Below are 19,318 nucleotides of genomic sequence, written 5' to 3' on the forward strand. Positions count from 1 at the left end.
GCTGAGTGTACAATGCGTGAGCAATTGCCAGAACTGTGCTCATAATTTCCATGAATGGCCATCACGATGCTCTAAGAAATGTAAGTGCTATAGTTTCAACATTATAGATGAAGATATGGAGGCACAGACAGGAAGATATTTCTAAGTTTGCATAGTTAGCTCAGACCCATCTAGGTCTTCAGAAATCAAACCAAAAAGTCAGCGAGGCATCATTATGTTTGCAAGCTGTGCTATGTGAGTGGATAGTTGGAGCGATGGTTCTCAGCCTCCCTCACCCTGTGACCCTTTAACACAGTTCCTCATATTGTGGCAATCTCAACCGTAAAATCATTTTCATTGCTGCTTCATAAATGTAATTTTGCTACTGTTTTAACTATAATGTAAATATCGACATTTTCTAATGAGTTTAGGTGACGCCTGTGAAAAGGTCTTTGGACCCAAAAGGGGGTCACGATCCACAGGTTGAGAACCACTGACAAAGTGACAAACATTTCATGTAAAATAAGGAACACAAACAGGTTCAGGAGGCATAGGCGCAGGACCAGGTTAGTTTGCTGATAAGCTGTGTTTCTATGTCTTCACACCCCACTTTCTTCATGCACAAACCAAAGGTTTTTATGCTACATAATTTCTATGGCTCTTGAATGATTGAGTGGAGTGTATCCTACTACAGTCTTCGCCTAGTTATAGCCTCAGTGGTCTTCATCTCCTGCACTAAGGTCTGACGATAGCTTCTGGGCTTCTGAAATTCTGCAAGGCTGTTTTGACTGACTTAGAAAAAATAAATTTCATGACTTTGTTATTTATTTCTGAGACAGCATTTTTAGTTACAATATTTTCCCTTTCCCTGTCCCTCTTCCAAGCCCTCCCAAATTCCCTCTTCACTCTCCTTCAAAACCATGGCCTCTTTTTTTTTTTTTTTTTATCATCAGTTGTTATTGCATGCACGTATATGTATATATAAATACATATAGGTACGAGAAGCTAAATTTCTAAGAACACCTTTGTTCAGTAGATAGATAGATAGTTTAGTCCACAAAGAGCTTATGGATGCTGGAGTGAGTGGGGACTCAAATCTGCCACAAGAAAGCCCCCAAGAGCAATCCCTTACAAGAAGCAGTGTATTCTACTACAGTCTTTGCCCATGGAATCCCTCAGAATGCAGAGAACTCCCGTTGCCTTGAAGCTGCTCTTCTGTTATGCCGACTGCTCAGCTCTTGCAGGCCTCCCTGTGATGGACAGACAGGGGGCTGTGGCTCACTGAAGCCAGAATCCAGAGTCAGAGCCTTCCTTTGATTACTTTTAGCAGTTTAAAAATTACTCTCACAGCTCACACAGAATCTTTTCCCCACAGAATCTTTGGAAGTAGACAGTGGCATTTGCAGACAAAGAAATCGGGGCCCATGTCTTGTTTTAGCTTTAAAATGTACAAGTTAGGTCATAACTCCTAATTTACATCTCTCTGTCTAGATGGAAATGTGTGCCCACTGCTTCTTGTAAGGGAGAGCTCTTGGGGGCTTTCTAGTGGCAGGTTTGAGTCCCCACTCCACTCCAGCATCCATAAGTTCTTGTGGATCTGTCTATCTATCTATCTATCTATCTATCTATCTATCTATCTATCTATCACCTATCTATCTATCTATTATGTATCTGAAACAGAGTCTAAGCTGACCTCAGAATTCTCAGTGTAGCTGCAAATGTCACTGATTTCTGAAGCTCTTGTCTTCACTTCCCAAGGGCTGAGATTCTGGGTATGTTCCATCATACCTAACAAAGCCAACCAAAGTTTATGTGTTTTGTTTATGGAATGGGCTTTTGGTACTTCCTGTGCAAGGCTATTGAGAGTGAAGAAACAATGTGTCCAAAATCATCTGGTCAAGGACATGAAACAAAACAGGTCCTCTAAGAGGTTATTATTAGCCTTCTCCATGTTTGAAAAATTACGTTTCTTTTGACTTTGGAATATTTATTGTTTAGTTGTTACAGTCTTACTATTAGGTAAGTAAATTAACATTTATAAAGAAGGTAAATTAGACTACTGAGAAATCGTCAATTTAATACATCACAACAATCTGAGGCAGAACAGGTCTCCATTTACAGTGAAGCAAGAAAAAGACCTAAAAGATCTGACCCTTGGGGTAACAGTCAAGTTTCCCAGTTTTTCATGTGCCTATTCATGGAAACACATAAAGCAGAAAACTTACCTCTGAGCGTCCTCATTACTTTTAGTTCTAAAAATTGGGTGCTTTGTTGGGTTTTCCTTCTGATTGGTGTTGAGAAAGAAAGGGAAATTAGCATTTGTTGCCTGACACCATGCCTCAGCCTCTTTGCATGATCTTATTAAGCCACTGTCATCGCATAAGAGCATCTAAGCTACATCATGCTATCAGACCAGAGCAGAGCATCTTTCCTACTCCATGAACCCCAGGGTTTCTTCATGACCTTTGTTAAGAACTGTTAGAACAATGAGAATAATGATTGTCCAAAAGAAGCATCAGGATCTTATCTGAGAAAATCTTCTGGTGGGAGACAAATAAGAACAGATTTGTCCACAGTATGGTCTAGTTGAGAAGATGCAGAGAAATAAAAGAACCAGGGTGGCCTGGAGCTATCGCCACCCATCACCACCCAACACCATCCATCACCACCCATCACCACCCATCACCATCAATCACCATCCATTACCAACTATCACCACCCATCACCATTCATCACTACCCAACACCATTCATCACCACCCATCACCACCCACCACCATCCATCACCATCCATCACCATCCAGCACCATCCATCACCACCCATCACCACCCAAAACCATCCATCACCATCCATCACCACCCATCACCACCCAACACCATCCATCACCACCCATCACCACCCATCACCATCAATCACCATCCATTACCAACTATCACCACCCATCACCATTCATCACTACCCAACACCATTCATCACCACCCATCACCACCCATCACCATCAATCACCATCCATCACCATCCAGCACCATCCATCACCACCCATCATCACCCATCACCACCCATCACCACCCATCATCACCCATCACCATCCATCACCACTCATCACCACCCATCACTACCCATCACCACCCATCGCCACACTCTGTCCCCAGACTGTGGGCCCCCAACTCTGTTCTCTGCTCTTCTGCAACTCCCAGCCATGCCTGGATGTCCAAGAGTCTGAGAGCCCCATGGCCCCAGCCTTGTTGCAGGCATGGGGACCCCCAACCAGCTCCAGCTTCTCCACACCTGAGATTGTGCTTTCCCACCCCTGGAGTGGTGCCTTGGCGTTTCCCTGCAGCCCAGCACCCACCCCGCTTTTGTGTGGTATAAGCACAGTCAAGCTCCTTGTGTTCTGCCTCCTCAAGTAGACATGGTGGAGTGGATGCGGGCCTACAGGCATCATTAACTCTTTGTCAGATAATGTTTACTTTTAGCATCAAGCCAGGACATAAATCGGTCTTATAGCCTCGAGATAACAGTCACTCTGGGCTTGTTTCTTCCATATTGTATTGTAATCTCATTCCCATAGTTCGGTGCACAGTGTGCTAGAGCTGAGCAGGGTGGTTTAAAAGCAATGTGGTCATCTAGATTTAAGCTAGAATTCTTTCTCTCCGAGGTACCGCCCACCCAGTCATTAATGAACATTGCAGACCTCTGCTAACAGGAGAGAAGGGGACAGTGCCTCAGGGATGATGATGTTGAGGGTTACAGGATTTATCTGGAAGACAGATTTCCTTTGAAGATTGGATATGACCCAGCCAGATTGAAGACGAGGTCGTGTCTAGAACAGATTGAGATAGAGCACTCTCTAGATAGACTGAGACTGGGAGAGGAGAAGGGAATCTCTCACACAATGTCTGTTGAATCAGAACTAGAACTTACTAGACACCAGAGAAGTACAGATACACGTGGAGGAGTCACAGTAAGTCGTTTGAACCCGGTTTCTCAGTGCTCTTTGATATTTCTTTGTTTGAAGCATTTTGTTAGGTGGAGTGACAGCTCAGTGGGTAAGATCACTGGCTACTCTTCCAGAGGACCTAGGTTTAATTCCTACCACTCACATGGTGGGCTACAACCACATGTAGCTCCAGACCCTGGGGATCCAATGCTGTCTTTTGGCTTTTGAGGGAACTGTATATACGTGGTATACAGACATAACTACATAACTACATAACTATAGTGTGTGCCCTCACACACACTATAATAATTTTTTAAAAGAAGAAATGAATTTTGTTCACTGGCAATGAAGGTATTCAATAAATGTACTACAAACTTGATTTTTCTTTATTTGCAAGGTATTTTACAAAGACTACTCTGGAGAGGGCATTTTAATCAAGGGCTGCTTGCTCCTCACCAGTTTGCTCACAATGCTGTCTCTGTGGAAGGCAACGCTGGAAGTTTGCTGGAAGTTTGGTGTGGAGACTGGGTCCTGGGTCTCCTCTGGTATCAGCTGTCTCCACTGAGTCAGCAGAGGGAAGCTGTTTCCGTGCTGGGACCTCAGGATGCTAAATCTTGACCTTCTCTTCTATTTGCTCCCTGTTGTTCCAGGAGTCAAGATCTTCATCAGTAATGTGTGTGCAACACTGTCTTACACTTATTCTTATTCTTATCCTTTACAAACTAGTGTCTTTAAGTTTATAAAAAGTACTTTACAGGGTCTAATCTTGAGCTGTTTAGGGAATAAACTTCTGTTTTTCCTCTTTTCCTCTCTCTTTGTCTCTCTCCTTCCTTTGTCCCTCCCTCCCTTTTTCCCTCCCTTCCTTCCTTCCTTCTCCCCTCCCTCCTTTTCTCTCTTCCTCAATATTTAGCACACACATACATTTTAGCAAGCAAAGTACAGGGGACAAGATAAACTACCTCTAAATTTCTGCCTTTAAGGAATGCAAAAGCTAAGATGATCAGACCCAAAGAGTTGCAAACTCACATAGCTTTGTTGCTCTGCAGTTAAGATTGCAGTGAGCTGTGGGGTCCTTGAAGACCCTCCAGTCTTTGCACAGGAGCATTTAGGAGGATGGAGAAGGAGCCATGATGATTAATATGGCACACACCTGGTTCTGTGTGCTGCATTTTGCTGTGCTCTTTCTGTAGCACAAGGTCCAGCCTTGGGTCACAGTCTCCTTATTCCCTGATGGCTTTACTCCTACAAGATATGTGTGGTGGTTTTACCCTGAACATTCTCTCCCTTGCCACCTTCTACTTTTTCATAGTACAAGTTGTTCTTACATGGTAAGAACAACTGGTTTGGATGTTTTTTGTGCCCTCCTTGTTGTATTTGCAGTACAGTTTGACCATGTCCAACACTGTGTCTGGGGGATGACAGACTCATCCAGTGGATGAGAGATTTTTTTTTCTTTTTTCTTTCTTTCTTTCTTTCTTTCTTTCTTTTTTTTTTTTTTTACTTTCTATACTAAACTATGACTATAAAAGTTCAGCAATAGCAGTGCTCCATACAGGGAATGTTCTGGGAGTTCCCAAAGAGCTCATCCATAAATGAAAAATGAATGGGGGTGAAGCCTCCTTACTGCTACAGTGCGCCTTCAATGTGCTGAGTCATAGCCAATAAATATTCATTTTTAGCACTAGAGAAGGTCATTTTCAACTGTAATAATGATGATGACGATACAGTGTCTTTCTTTCATAGAAATTAGCATTCTAAAACAAACTTGGTTTCTGAAGTTATTCTTCTTAGAGATCACACAGGAAAGATGCAAAGTCAAAGGAAAAGAGAAAGTAAAGATTGTGTACTTGAGTCATTTTCTGTCCTCACTTATTCAAAATGCAAGGGCCACCTGGGAAGGAAATGAGAATGGAAACACACAGTGTGTCTCTTACCTTAGCCTTCCTTTTTTTCATGTAGAATGGAGAGCTAGTTATTTCACTGATGGCTATCTCTTCCTGTCATCCCATTTGCCTTGTAAGTGGAAATAATTCTCAAGAACAAAGTAGCCAAGAATAACGATGGGACAGTGAAAGTTTTGGATAACTGCAGATTTTAATATGTTTTTAAAATTACAATTTTAAATCATGGTAGCTTTCTTCTGAAGAATATCTATATTCTATATCTATACCAAAATTTACACCAAGAACATCTTAATTAACTGAGGCATGGAGCAAGTGATGACTAGGTTGTGCTTTGAAGGATCAATGGGAATTCTCTAATCAAAAAAGGAGGGCAATAGAGAGCATTTCAGTTAAAATCAGTGATACCTGGAAGGGTCTCAGCCATTCCAGCTGTCTTTTAGCACAATGTCATGTAGATGGTGTCACCCATATGTACATATAATTTCTGCTTCCTAATTTTCTTCATCTTTCCAGATTATAAGCCTTCTGGAAGTGCAATCTTTCAATAAAAAAATGAAAATACACCTCCTGGATACCTGAGTGGCTTTTTAAAAATTCCTTATCTGAGTTGGCTATTTGTACTGTCAAGTCATCCGGTTCTAGTTCTTTTCAAACGAAATTGCCAATGTTAGACATAATTCTGCAGAGTTCTTATATATATTTGAAGAAGTGAATATATGTATATACGTATAATCAAAATTGCTATCTCAGTACCCATCATTTCTCCATAGTCCATGTACTGGCTGGTTTTGTGTGTCAACTTGACACAAACTGGAGTTATCACAGAGAAAGGAGCTTTAGTTTGAGAAAATGCCTCCATGAGATCTAGCTGTAAGGCATTTTCTCAATTAGTGATCAAAGGGGGAGGGCCCCTTGTGGTTGGTACCATCCCTGGGCTGGTAGTCTTGGGTTCTATAAGAAGGCAAGCTGAGTAAGACAGGGGAAGCAAGCCAGTAAGTAACATCCCTCCATGGCCTCTGCATCAGCTCCTGCTTCCTGACCTGCTTGAGTTCCAGTCCTGACTTCCTTTGGTGATCAATAACAATGTGGAAGTGTAAACTTAAAAAAAAAAAAAAATCTCCCCAACTTACTTCTTGGTCATGATGTTTGCACAGGAATAAAAACCCTGACTAAGACAAATTGGTACCAGCATAGTGGGGTATTCCTGTGACAACCTGGGGAATTCCTGTTTTAGCGAGGGCTGTAGAAGGACTTTGGAACTTTGGGCTAGAAGAGCCATTGGGTGTTAAGAGCTCTGTGGGATGTTCTGTAGGAGTTTGGAAGATAAGGTTGAGAACAGTGCAAACAATGGAGGCTTGGCTTGTGAAATTTCAAAGGGAAGATTAAAAACTCTTATTAGGGCCATTGTTGTTTTGATTGTGAAGATTCTGTTGTTTTGGTTAGCTGGGGCTGAAGAATCAGCTGTGATTAAGAAGCTACCAGAACTACTAAATTGAAACCTTTGCATTACTGGAACTATTGATGCTGGTTAGCAACTAAGAAATTAGTGGTGATTAAAAAGAGACCAGCATCATTGAGGTGAAATCTTCTGGGAAGTGTTTTCTGAGAGCACAAAGAGGCTGTGTTCCAGAGATAGCCAAGGTTGTACTTTGTGCTGTGGCTGGACTTAGGAATGGGTAAGAGTCACACAGGTAGTACTGGTTTTGAAAGCATGAAGGGGTCATGAAGAGCAGCTGAAGCTTAACACTGTGAGAGGCCATGGAAGGCCATTGGTGAAGGTGCAGTCTCAGTTGCAATTGATGGCTCAGGACTGAAGGGGTTATGTAAAGGAGTTGAGGTTTGGTACCATGAAGAGAGCCTATGAGAGGCTGCTGGTGAAGCCCAGTAACAACAGAAGACAGCAGTGATTTGGAGATGCCAGTACCATGAGACGATCACCAAGAACAGCAGCAGTAGTAAAGTACAGACAGCTGGAGCCTAGAAGACAAGGTGTGTGCTACAAAGGCCAGCGATGGAGAAGTGACCCAAGCCATTGGAGCAGCCCAGAAGATCATGAGTGGATCCCAGACATTGGATGGTTAGAGTTTGATTTTGATTTTGATTTTGATTGTGACTGTGCCCTGATATTTTTCCCTCTTGAAGGAAGAAAGTATTTTAGTGGAGTCCACATTAAGATACTTTGAATTGTAAAAAGACTTTGAATTTTAAAAGAGATTAGATATTTTAAAGGGATTGAAATTTTAATATGTAAGAATTTGTAAAGACTGTGGGATTTTTAAAGTTATTTAAATCTTGGGGATGAATAAGAAAGTAAGGGTTGAGGCTTAATAGTGATGTGTTTGTGTGTCAAGTTGATAAGGGGTCAATTGTTTGTGCAGGAATAGAAACCCTGACTAAGACAGACCATTTCCCTGTTCCAGATTTGTTTTTTCCAAGACAGGATTCTCTGTGTAATACTCTGGACTGTCCCGGACTCTAGAAAGGTAGACTAGGCTGGCCTTGAGCTCACAGAGATCCATCTGGCTCTCCCTCCCAAGTGCCTGGAATTACAGGCATGCACCACCATGCCTGGCTTCCTTTCCATTTTTCTTTGGAGCTATTGTGATTTCAGACAGAGCTGGTGTTGAATCTTGTTAACAACACACACCTGCCATGTGACATTTAGAAATTTACTTAACCTTTCTGCATTTCTATTTCCTCTTCTGTGAATCAGGATAATACGCCTGTCTCTTAGAATTAAAAGGATGAAATAAAACCATGTCAGTTGGGGATGACACGAAATAAATGCAAAATAATAGTTCTCTTTCTGCCCTTCCCCCAAAGCTTTCCTTCTTTCTCGAAACTCTGCTTTCCTGTGCTAATTTTTTCAAGTATTTGGATTATATTGTTTTATTCCTTTTAATCTGGTGGCCCCTTTCCATCACCTGTCTCTAACCTGCATACCACAGTCCCTGACTGTAGTCAGATTTTCTAGACTCCTAAACTCTAGCAGACTGGCTCGGAAATAGTCAAGAAAAATACAAGCAAGGAGAGTAAGTTGTTTTTGCTGGAAGGTTTTAAGAATAGTATTTACCCTTCAGACAAGGGCAAGAGGTAGTCAAGAGAACAGAAAACTAAGAGGGGACATGCAAAAACCTAAGAAGACACTTAAACTACAAACCAACAGCATCAAATGTCCTTTTATGCTTGGCTAAAGCTAAGTGTGCACAATTTCTTGGGCTTTTACTGTCTTTCTAAAGACAAGATCAAGTCTTCCAATCCTTAAATACCCCAGTATTTTGCTGCGTATTTTTATGTTTTTTTCCATTATAGAATAATGCATAATGCTTTTCCTAGACGTGTTTTTACTTATCTCCCACTGAGGTTTGTAGCCAAGAAAAACTAGGAGTCGCCTGCTGCTTCCTTGTTTATGCTTTCAGAGTAGAGTAGCACATTGTGTCTAGGCAGATGATGCCCTCTGCCTTGAGCAGCAGGGATTCAGGATCTTCTGGGGTTCAGATTTCAGAAGCCTCACAACTGCTGGGGCCCAGTAGAAGTTCCTTCACTGTCTGGTTAACATAATTCTTGCAACATTCCCCTGTGTGTGGGTAGCAACCTTAGGGAGGGAAGGTTGTCACAATGACAAGACCCACAAAGAAAGACATGAATGAAGGAAGGCATGCAAGTGTCCTGGGAACAGGTAACCGGATGCTACAACCGCAAGGATGAGTAATTTTGACTGATTGGAAAGGGATAACATAAAGCAACAGCCATTGCTGGTGAATATGAAGGACTAAAGATTGGAAAAGAATAATGTGGATAGCAATAACTTGATAGTCACATCCACATGACCCTGGATGATTATCGGTTGCCATTGGCTCCTCCTCCTCCTCCTCCTCCTCCTCCTCCTCCTCCTCTCCCTCCTTCTCCTCCTTTTCTTCCTCCTCTTCCTCCTCCTCCATATTTCTCTTCTTCTTCCTTCTCTTCCTCTTCTTTGAAATGTTTATTGACTTTTAGTTCAGGTGTATGAGTGTTTTGCATGCATACATTTATGTTATTGCTTTCATGCTTGGTGGTTGCAGAGGCCAGAAGAGGGTTCTGGATTCTCTGGAATTGGAGTGACGGATGCTTGTGATCCATCTGTCGGTGATGGAAACTGAATCCAGAGCCTCTGCAAGAAGAGCAAGTGCTTTTAATAACTGAGCCATCTCTACAGCCCTTTCTGCATTCTTTATCCTGATTCAAGCCCTCTCCTCTAACTGCAATACACAATCATAACAATATATCAATTCAGGATGTTGAAGTAGGAAGGACAGGACTTCTTTGATGATGCCCAAGCAAGGCCCTGATCTATGAATATAGCAGGATGTCATTGGGAGTCATTTTCTTTTCTTTTTTTTTTTTTTAGACTGTATTTAGTGGATATTTATTTATTTATTTTATTAGATATTTTATTTACACTTCAGATGCCATCCCCTTTCCCCATTCCCCCCCTTAGAAAACCCCTATCCCATGCCCCCTTTTCCTTTTTGCATTTATACATTTTTTTAAAATAATGTTAATCATAAGCGTTATAAGTTTGGAATTGTTCAATCAGAGGTGTAACCCACTGACCGACCTAGATATAACAACTATCTTTGACTGGTGGAAATACATGAATATCTGCCTCCCTGTCTCCCCCCTCTTTCTCTCTTTCATCACCTAGCTTCTCCTATCCTTCTTCTCCTCCTCTTCTTACTCCTTTTCTTCCTCTCAGTACTCCTCCTACCTTAGGTCCTCCTACACATCACCCTTCCTGTTAAAATGAAACTTTTCTCTCAAAATACAATTAGAGCATAATTATGCCAATTTGTACCAGTGAGGTACAAGATAGTCCTAATACCCAGTCCATCATTTTGTTGACTAACCAGCACCTCTGTCATCTATCCTAACTAAAACATTTAGTTCTGAACCTGGCTTTAGGATGAATGTCAGCTGACGACCATCCACTCAAATCTTTTCTCTTACGGTAAATAGCTATAAGGTTTCAACCCCGTCAGAAATCCAGAATGACTGAGTTAACTATAATTGTGGGAAGCACAAAGCATAGCTTCTAAAACTTAGCCAATTTATAGAGACCTCTGAACACCTGAAAAGCCCCTATACTACCGAACGTTGGAGCATCAAATCTTCAGCCTTATGGCCCAGAATCATCTGACAGACCTTGGTGATGCAGGATTATTAAGGACTGATTACTCTGTCTAGGCAGATATAATCAGTCGACTATTCTGCATGTGTGTCCTTTTCTGGACAGTAATTTGTCTGTAGATGGAGAGAGGCAACTCTTGCCTAGTGGCTGTTACCACACAACTGGAGTAACTCCAAGGATGCTCAATTTCTTCTTAGAATCCACGACAGGAAGCTGTCAGGAGCAGACAGGTCTCTAATCAATATGAACATTAATATATAAATATTTGTAGCATCAGTTCTATGGACTTCTGATGTTTTGAAAACCAACTATCCATGTAAGGTAACCTGGACTGTTTTCTGGGGAGTCATTTTCTTACTGTACTTTTTTTTTTTTTTTTTTCCTGAACAGTAGTATTTGATTTTACCCTGGGTTTTCTAGACTCAAGTTCTTGGCCACTGCTTTGATATGGGTTTGGGTTCCATCTCACAGAATGAATGGGTCTTAAGCCAAATCAAATATTAGTTGGTGACTCCCACAAGTTTTGTGCCATTATTGCCTCATTGCCCTAGCATATCTTGAAGCAGGACACCACTGTAGATGAAAGGTTTTCTGATGGATTACATTGAGTGGTTTCTGTTTGTTGAGCCATCCCTATCCATCTGGGATGAAGTCTACTTGATCACCGTGGATGATGTTTTTTATGTGTTCTTTGATTTGGTTTGCAAGTATTTTATTGGGAATTTTTGCATCTATGTTCATACAGAAAATTGGTCTTTATGTAATTTGGTTATTGGAGTAACAGTCTCCTCATAAAACAAATTGGGCAATGTAACTTCTGTTTCTATTTTATGGAATAATTTAAGGAATATTGGCATTGACTCTTCTTTGAAAGTCTGGTAGACTTTTACATTAAAATTGTCTAGCTTTGAGCTTTTTTATTTTGGTTGATAAACTTTTAACAACTGCTTCTGTTTTACTAGGGGTTATAGGTCTATTTAAATTCTTTCTCTGATCTTGGTTTAACTTTGCTATGTGGTATTTATTGCAAAACGTATTCACTTATAGATTTTTCAATTTTGTGGAGTACAGGTTTTTAAAGTGTATTATGATTCTCTGGATTTTCTGGGTGTCTGTTATATCTCTATTTTCACTTCCAATTTTGTTAATTTTAATATTTTTTATCTTTCTTTTAGTTAATTTGGATAAGGTTTTATCAATCTTACTGATTTTTTTAAAAAGAGGCAACTTTTTTGTTTTATTGATTTTTTTATTGTCTTTGTTGTTGTTTTCTTGATTTCAGCCCTGAGTTTGATTATTTCTTGTCATCTACCTAGTTGGATTTTTTGGTGGTGTTATAGAACTTTCAGATGTGCTATTACTATTATTAAATCTGTCCTATTTTTTTAAATATAGATATTTAGTGCTATGAACTTACTTCTTGGAAACACTTTGATTGTGTACCATACATTTAGGTATGTTGTGGATTCAGTTTCTTTCTATTGTAGAAAGTTTTAAATTTCTTTCTTAATTTCTATCCTGACCCACTTTTTATTCAGTAATGAGTTATTTTGGAGAAAGTTCCATGAGATGCTGAGAAGGCAATTTTTTTTTTTTTTTTTTTTTTTTTTTTTTTTTTTTTTTTATATTTGGGGAAATGTTCTATAAATATCTGTTAGGTCCACTTGGTTTATACTGCCAGTTAGCTCTGTTTTGAAGTCTATTGTTTACATGTATTAAAATGACTAGCTTCTTAGGTCTATTTGCTTGAAATATCTTTCTACATCCCTTTTCCCCAAAGTGATGTCTATCAGTGACTTTAAGATGTGTTCTTGCATGCAGCAGAAGTATGGGCCCTGTTTTTGCATTCATTCTGTTAGTCCTTTTATTGGGGAATTGAAACCATTGATTTTGAGAGATAGCAATGAGAAATGTTTGTTGATTCCTATTATTTTGTTATTGTTGTGATGGTGGTATGTGTGTGTGTTTCCTGTCTTTTTATTTGTTGTTCTGAGATTATTTATTCCAAGTGATTTATTGGGTATGGTTAACTTCTTTACATTGATTTTCCTTCTAGCTCTTCTGTTGGGCTAGATTTATTGATAAATAGTGCTTAAATTTGGTTTTGTCATGAAATATCTTATTTTCCCTACTTACTGTGATTGAAAATCTTGTTGGGTAGAGTAGTCTGGGCCGGCATCTGTGGTGTTTTAAGAGTTTGTAGAATATCTGTCCACACCCTTCTGGCTTTTAGAGTATCCATTAAAAAGTCAGGTGTTCTTTTAATAGGTCTGGCTTTGTATATTATTTATTCTTTTCCCCTTGTAACTTTTAATGTTATTTCTTTGTTTTGTATGTTTAATGTTTTGATTATTATTTGTCAGGAGGACTTTCTTTTCTAATCCAGTCTATTTGTTGTTTTGTACGCTTCTTGAACTTTGATAGGCATCTCCTTCTTTAGTGTTTTTCTATGAGTTTGTTGAAATATTTTCTGTGACTTTGGCCTAGATGAGATTTAACATTTTCTGCGACTGAGGTATTTATATCTTGTATCTTGTCTTCAATGTCTGAGATTCTCTCTTTCATTTCTATTCCCTTGGTGAAGCTTGCCTCCGAGGTTCCTGTTTGAGTTCCTAGATTTTTTTCCCCAGCTTTCCCTCATTTTGACTTTCCTTACTGATTCTATTTGTACTTCCAGGTCTTGAACCGTATAATCATTTTCTTCCACTCTTTGTGTTTTCACAGATTTCTTAAAGGGATTTTCTCATTTCCTCTTTAAGAAATCCCTGTCGGCGTCATCACCAGGTCCTCTGTGTGTATGTTATAGCTATTAGTGTTTTACTGTGACTCCTGACTACAAGGATGAGTGGATATCTGACTCTTTTGCCTGCTCTTTGGACTCTTTTTCCTCCTGTTGTCCAACCTCAACTTGAAAGTTTTTGCTTCATCTTATTATATTTCATTTGTCATGTTTGGTTGTTATCTCTTAGAAACCTGCTCTTTTCTAATAAGAGACAGAAAGGTAGTTAATCAGGAGAACTGGGAGGAATGGAGGGAGAGGTGGAGAGCTTCCCTGCTTGGATGGCTAGAGTGGCCTGGGGCTTCCTAGGGAATGAACACCTGCTGGAGTTGGGTGGGATAGAGCAGTGAGAGAAGAGGTGAAGATCTGTGTGATCCACTAGAGGTGGGGGAGGGGAAAGGGAGAGGCCAGCAGGAGGCCTGCCACAGAGCTGTGGATAAGGCTGGGGGAATGGTCTTGGCAGAGCTGGAGTGGTCACAATCTGCAGGTAGCTCCCTTGCTTCCTTGGCTGGAGTCAATAGCGCCTAACTTCAAGCCTACCTTCAGGAGTGAGCAACTATTCACAAAAGACTTTACAATTGAATTATTTAAATTGAGATCAAAGTGAGACTCAATCATTTCATTTGCCTTGTAAAGCTTTTGAAAACTTTACTTTTAGAACATACTCGACCTGTTGAAGAAATTGGGTTAGTGACTCTGCAAATGTTCCAAATGCTGTGTTTATGTGTTTGTTTGCTTGCTTCTTTCTTCCTTTCTTTTTTCTTTCTTTCTTCCTTCCTTCCTTTCTTTCTTTCTTTCTTTCTTTTTTTCTCTTCTCTGCAAACCAAAATTTAGACAAAATCTCAATTATATACAACTTTAATGTTTATTTTAATGTTTTAGTGCCATACATCATGAGGCAGATGATGTCTGGTATCTCACTTCTGAGACTTCTTAAATTGATAAGTGAGTTCAGATGAGGTAGTCTGATCCTTTCATTGTGAAGGTTTCCAGCACCCCTCCCCCTACAGTTTTAGCATCTGCTGATATTCATTATCTCAATTGATGATTTCACTAACAGTTACAGTGTTACTTCTAATTTTTATCTATTCTTCTACATTTAGTAACAATCATTCGTTAAGGAAAAATATTCTTGTTGACTTTGGGATTTTTTAACGTTTTCATTAAAACTCTTTTTGGTCATACAGAAGAACCAAATTATTGCATATGCCTTATTTCTGTTCTCTCTGAAGTCGTAGGAGCAATGCCAAATAATAAACTAGTGTCAAAAATATTCCTGCCAGTCAGATGGCAGAACCCAAGAAACATTTACCCCAAATGGCCAGGGTTTCTTAGAAAAATGACCAATTGCAAGTCTTTGTTTGAAAACAGGCAAGATGAGCCCAAGAAACTTCATGGTGCCCATAAGCAAAGAATTTCCCCAAAGTAATAGTGCTATATCAAAAGGTTCCCCTCGGGCAAGTCTGAAGGATCTGTAGCTATAGTACAAGATGAAACAATTTATGCACCAAAAATAAAATGACTAAAATTGACTGGCTCATTTAAAGTTAAAAGTCTATGAATCTTTAAGTGCTATAGACAACAGTAGTAATGACTAATGAAGCAGGCAGAGGACTGGAAATCCATCAGCCAAAAGAAAGCCACATTGTCTGTAGCCCTGGAGGGAAGAAGGGCACAAATGGCCATAATCTATAATTGCAGGGAAAGTTATTATTTGAAACAATTATATGGCCACTATCTGAAGAGTATGGTGTATGAGTAAGTTGGGTGAGCAGCTCCGCTAGTGGAAACACGTCTGGGAACCATGCAAATGCCGCTTGGACACAGAGGAAAGAACTAGCCTCTGACCTCCTCAGGTACTTATCTCTGGTAGGGAAGACTGTTGAAATTAAACAACCAAGCAGGATGTACATGAAGGGGAAATAGACAATGACACTGAAGAGTACAAGAAGAGAAAGTGGGCAAAAAGGATGCCCACACTGAGTCTCAGGCATTCCCAGGAGTCAGTGGCTGTCCTACCCTAAGGCAACTCAAATACAGCTGGAACCTGATGGATCCAAAGGTAGTTGTGGTCAGTCCTGACTTAGGACAAGGACAGAACTAAGCAGCTATGAGGAAGGAAACACTGAGTCTAGTAGGGAAGAGACACGAGATCATAGGCTGAAAGTTGACCAACCTAAACCCAAAGAGGAGAGAGCTCAAATGTCTTTTGAATGATGTTCATTTAGTTGTGTATGGGAATCATTGGTTTTACTAGTTCCTGGGTGCTAGTTTAGGGAGATGAGAGCCACGAGTTAAAAGGTAGGATAAAGAGGGAAACATCAATGAATGAGAAACCACAGCTGTGTTAGATACACAACATAGAGAAAGAAGTGCTGTCATGGCTAAGATGCTATCTTGTGCTATACTGAAGCTATAAGGGCTAGAGTTGTCATGAACACTGGGAATTAAAAAGCACATTAACACATAAATAGGCAGGCAGAAGTGAGCAATGGAGAATTACCCTCACATACCCAACATTACATGGCCTCAGAGTAACTGTCACACAAACCAAGGGTTTTGTAAATGCCCCGCTCCCTGTGAGTTGACTAAATGAATTCTGTTAATAGGCACAGTACTATGAATGCTGTGGATTTTGGACTATATCTTTAAGCATAGATGCATAAAGCTACTATTCATGATGGGGCTGAAGTGTAAAGACCTATAAGAGGGTGTCTGCAAATACTTAACAAAATGATGGCATTCTTTCTATACCCTACTTGTGATAGTAAAATCAGTATAACCTTCCTGGAAAAACATCTAAAAGCATGTTTAAAGTGCCTTAGCATCTACTTGGATTTGATGTAATAACTGTATCTTTGAAAAAAGATAGAAATGTTTTAAAAACATATACAAATGTATATACAAGATCTATCCGAGCATTAAATAATTTAGGAAGAAATTGAAAAAAATAGAGATTCCTAAAAGTGAGGGAATGGTTATGCAGGGTGACACCCATCTGTAGGAATTCATGTAGGAATTGAAGGATCATGACGTTTTCAGCACTGTGGTAAATATTTATTACTTGTGATTAAGTTAGGAAGTAAGAACTAGAGTGTATGCATAGAAAAAAGCACCTGAAGCAAAGAAATACAGCAAATTCATCTGGAATCAGTCACTGTACATCATGTACCAAAGGTTGACTAAAGAACAACTTATACACAATGAAATTCGGTGGCTTGGAAATACAGCCTGACAGATTTTGACAAGTGTTTATATTCGTGTGACTATATCCCAAATTAAGAGAAAAGCTGTGTCTTTCATCCAGTTTATACGCCCTCCTTCCAATTTCCTGATCCTGAAAAACAAACCAACCAACCAACAAACAACAACAACAAAACCCCACGGTCTGCTTTCTCTCCATCAGTAGTTTGGCCTCCTCTAACATTTCATGTAAACAGAATCTTACTGTAGGTAGGTAGCTTTTGTGCTAGTGGACTGTTTCTAAGTGTCACCTGTGATACCAGGTTTATCAATAGCATGCTCCTCCTTTGTTACCATGGCATTCCCATATACAGACACAGGACAATTTGATCCTCCATTCACTGGTTACCGAACGTTTCAAGTTTCTTGCTGTCGTGAGTGAAACGGCACGCACCGTTAAGTGCAGGTCTGTGCAGTCACACTTGTCGATTCTCTTTGGTAAATGAGTAAACCAGAGTTCTTAGGGGTTGGAGAGATGACTCGATGGTTAGAGCACTTACTGCTCCTGCAGAGGACTCTGCTGTAGTTTCCAACACTCACATATTTGAATTCCAGCATCCGACCCCTTCTTCTGGCCTCCCAGGTCTAAGCAATACACATACACAAATATACAAGCAAAACACTTCTATGTAAAATAAAAACAATAAACACTCAAACATAAAACAAAACAAAATGGAGTTATTGGACTACTCGTTAACGTTATAAAGTGTTTTCAAAATCTATTTCAAAGCAGATGGACCATTTTTAGTGTTTCTGTATTAGAGTTCTTCTCTGTCCTAACAGGTGACATTGTCACTGCTCTCATATAACCACTACAGTGTGTTCAGAGTGGTACCCAGTGTGGATTGAATGTACGTTTCCTTAGTGACTTGCAATGCTAGGCATCTTTCTATGCACTTATTTGCAACACACTTGTTATGACTCATGACAAGTCTATTTAAACCCCTCCACACCTCACTCATACTTGTAGGACTGTCTTTTTACTCTTGAGATGTCTTGAACACATAAAGCTATTCATTGGGTAAATATTTTCAAGTATTTTCCAAGACTATGATGATTCTTTTCCCCTCAAGCTGTGTCATCTTAAAAGTAAAATGGATTTTGAGTTCATCTTGCCAAGTTGGTTTTCTTTTATAGTCTGCATTGTTTGTACCCCATTTCAGAAATCTTTGTCTAATTCACAATTGCCAAGATTTCTGCTCTAGCTTCTTCTAACAATTTCATTATTTTAGCTCTAAAATTTAAATCTATAACTCATTTTGAGGTTTTTTTTTGATATGAAAAGTGAGGTAAGAGAGTTTGGTTTGCTTTTGGACACTTTTAAATCATACAGAGGAAATTCTCTTCTGTTTCTGAACTTCGGAGAATTACTTTTATCATGTATGGATATTGAATTTCCTCATTTTTTTATGCTCCAAAGATTGAAACAAGCTTATCTGGCTTTTCTTTTTTCATCAATTAACATGATAAATTATTTTGATTAATTTGTGAGATTTAAGGCAGCTTTGTATTCTTGGCCTAAACTGTTTTTTTTTTTCAATGTATACTTTTATATTTTGAGAATTTTGACTCACTAAGTGGTTACTAAGGATGTATGATAGCTACTGATAATGTACTTTTCTTTCCATCTTGTATGGTTCAGTCTCAGGTCTAGGGTGATATTCACTTCTTCAAGTGCATTGGAACATATTCCTTCTGATACGTTTTATAATGGCTTCTCTAGAACTGACACCATTTCTCAGCTAATTTTGGTGGAATTCAGCCATGAAATCCTCAGTTGGAGTTTTGTTCCATGGAGTATTTTAATTTTAAATGCAATTTTTCACAGATTTAAAAAAATGCTATTCAATTCATCCTTTGGTTTTTATGTGACAGGTAGTTTGCATTTTTCCAATTTTTTAATTTCTTTCCAGTTTTATTCAAGCCATTGAATGTATAGGCTTCAAGCTATACATTAGTTATTTCCTTCTGGTCCCTTTCACACCTGCAGGAGTACTAAGTGCCCCTTCTCTCTGTTCTCATGACCAACTCTGCTGCTTTTCGTTTGCTGCCTTATCAGGTTGGCTACAGGCTTTATCACCCTACTCTGTTCATTGTTTCAAAATCCATTTTGATATTTCCTATTTAATTGCTTTTGGTCTTTTGTTTCTTTCCCTCCTTCAACTTCCTTTGTTTTTCTTTGTATTATTTTAACCAAAAAAAGTCAATAAATAAAACTGAATATGACAGCTGAGACGCTGTACAGTCAATTTCCTTTTCAAGTGCTACCATGGGGAATCTGGGCTTGAACAGATGACCAGTGACTC

The sequence above is a fragment of the Arvicanthis niloticus genome, chromosome 10 (assembly GCF_011762505.2).
Source record: "Arvicanthis niloticus isolate mArvNil1 chromosome 10, mArvNil1.pat.X, whole genome shotgun sequence".
Taxonomy (NCBI): domain Eukaryota; kingdom Metazoa; phylum Chordata; class Mammalia; order Rodentia; family Muridae; genus Arvicanthis; species Arvicanthis niloticus.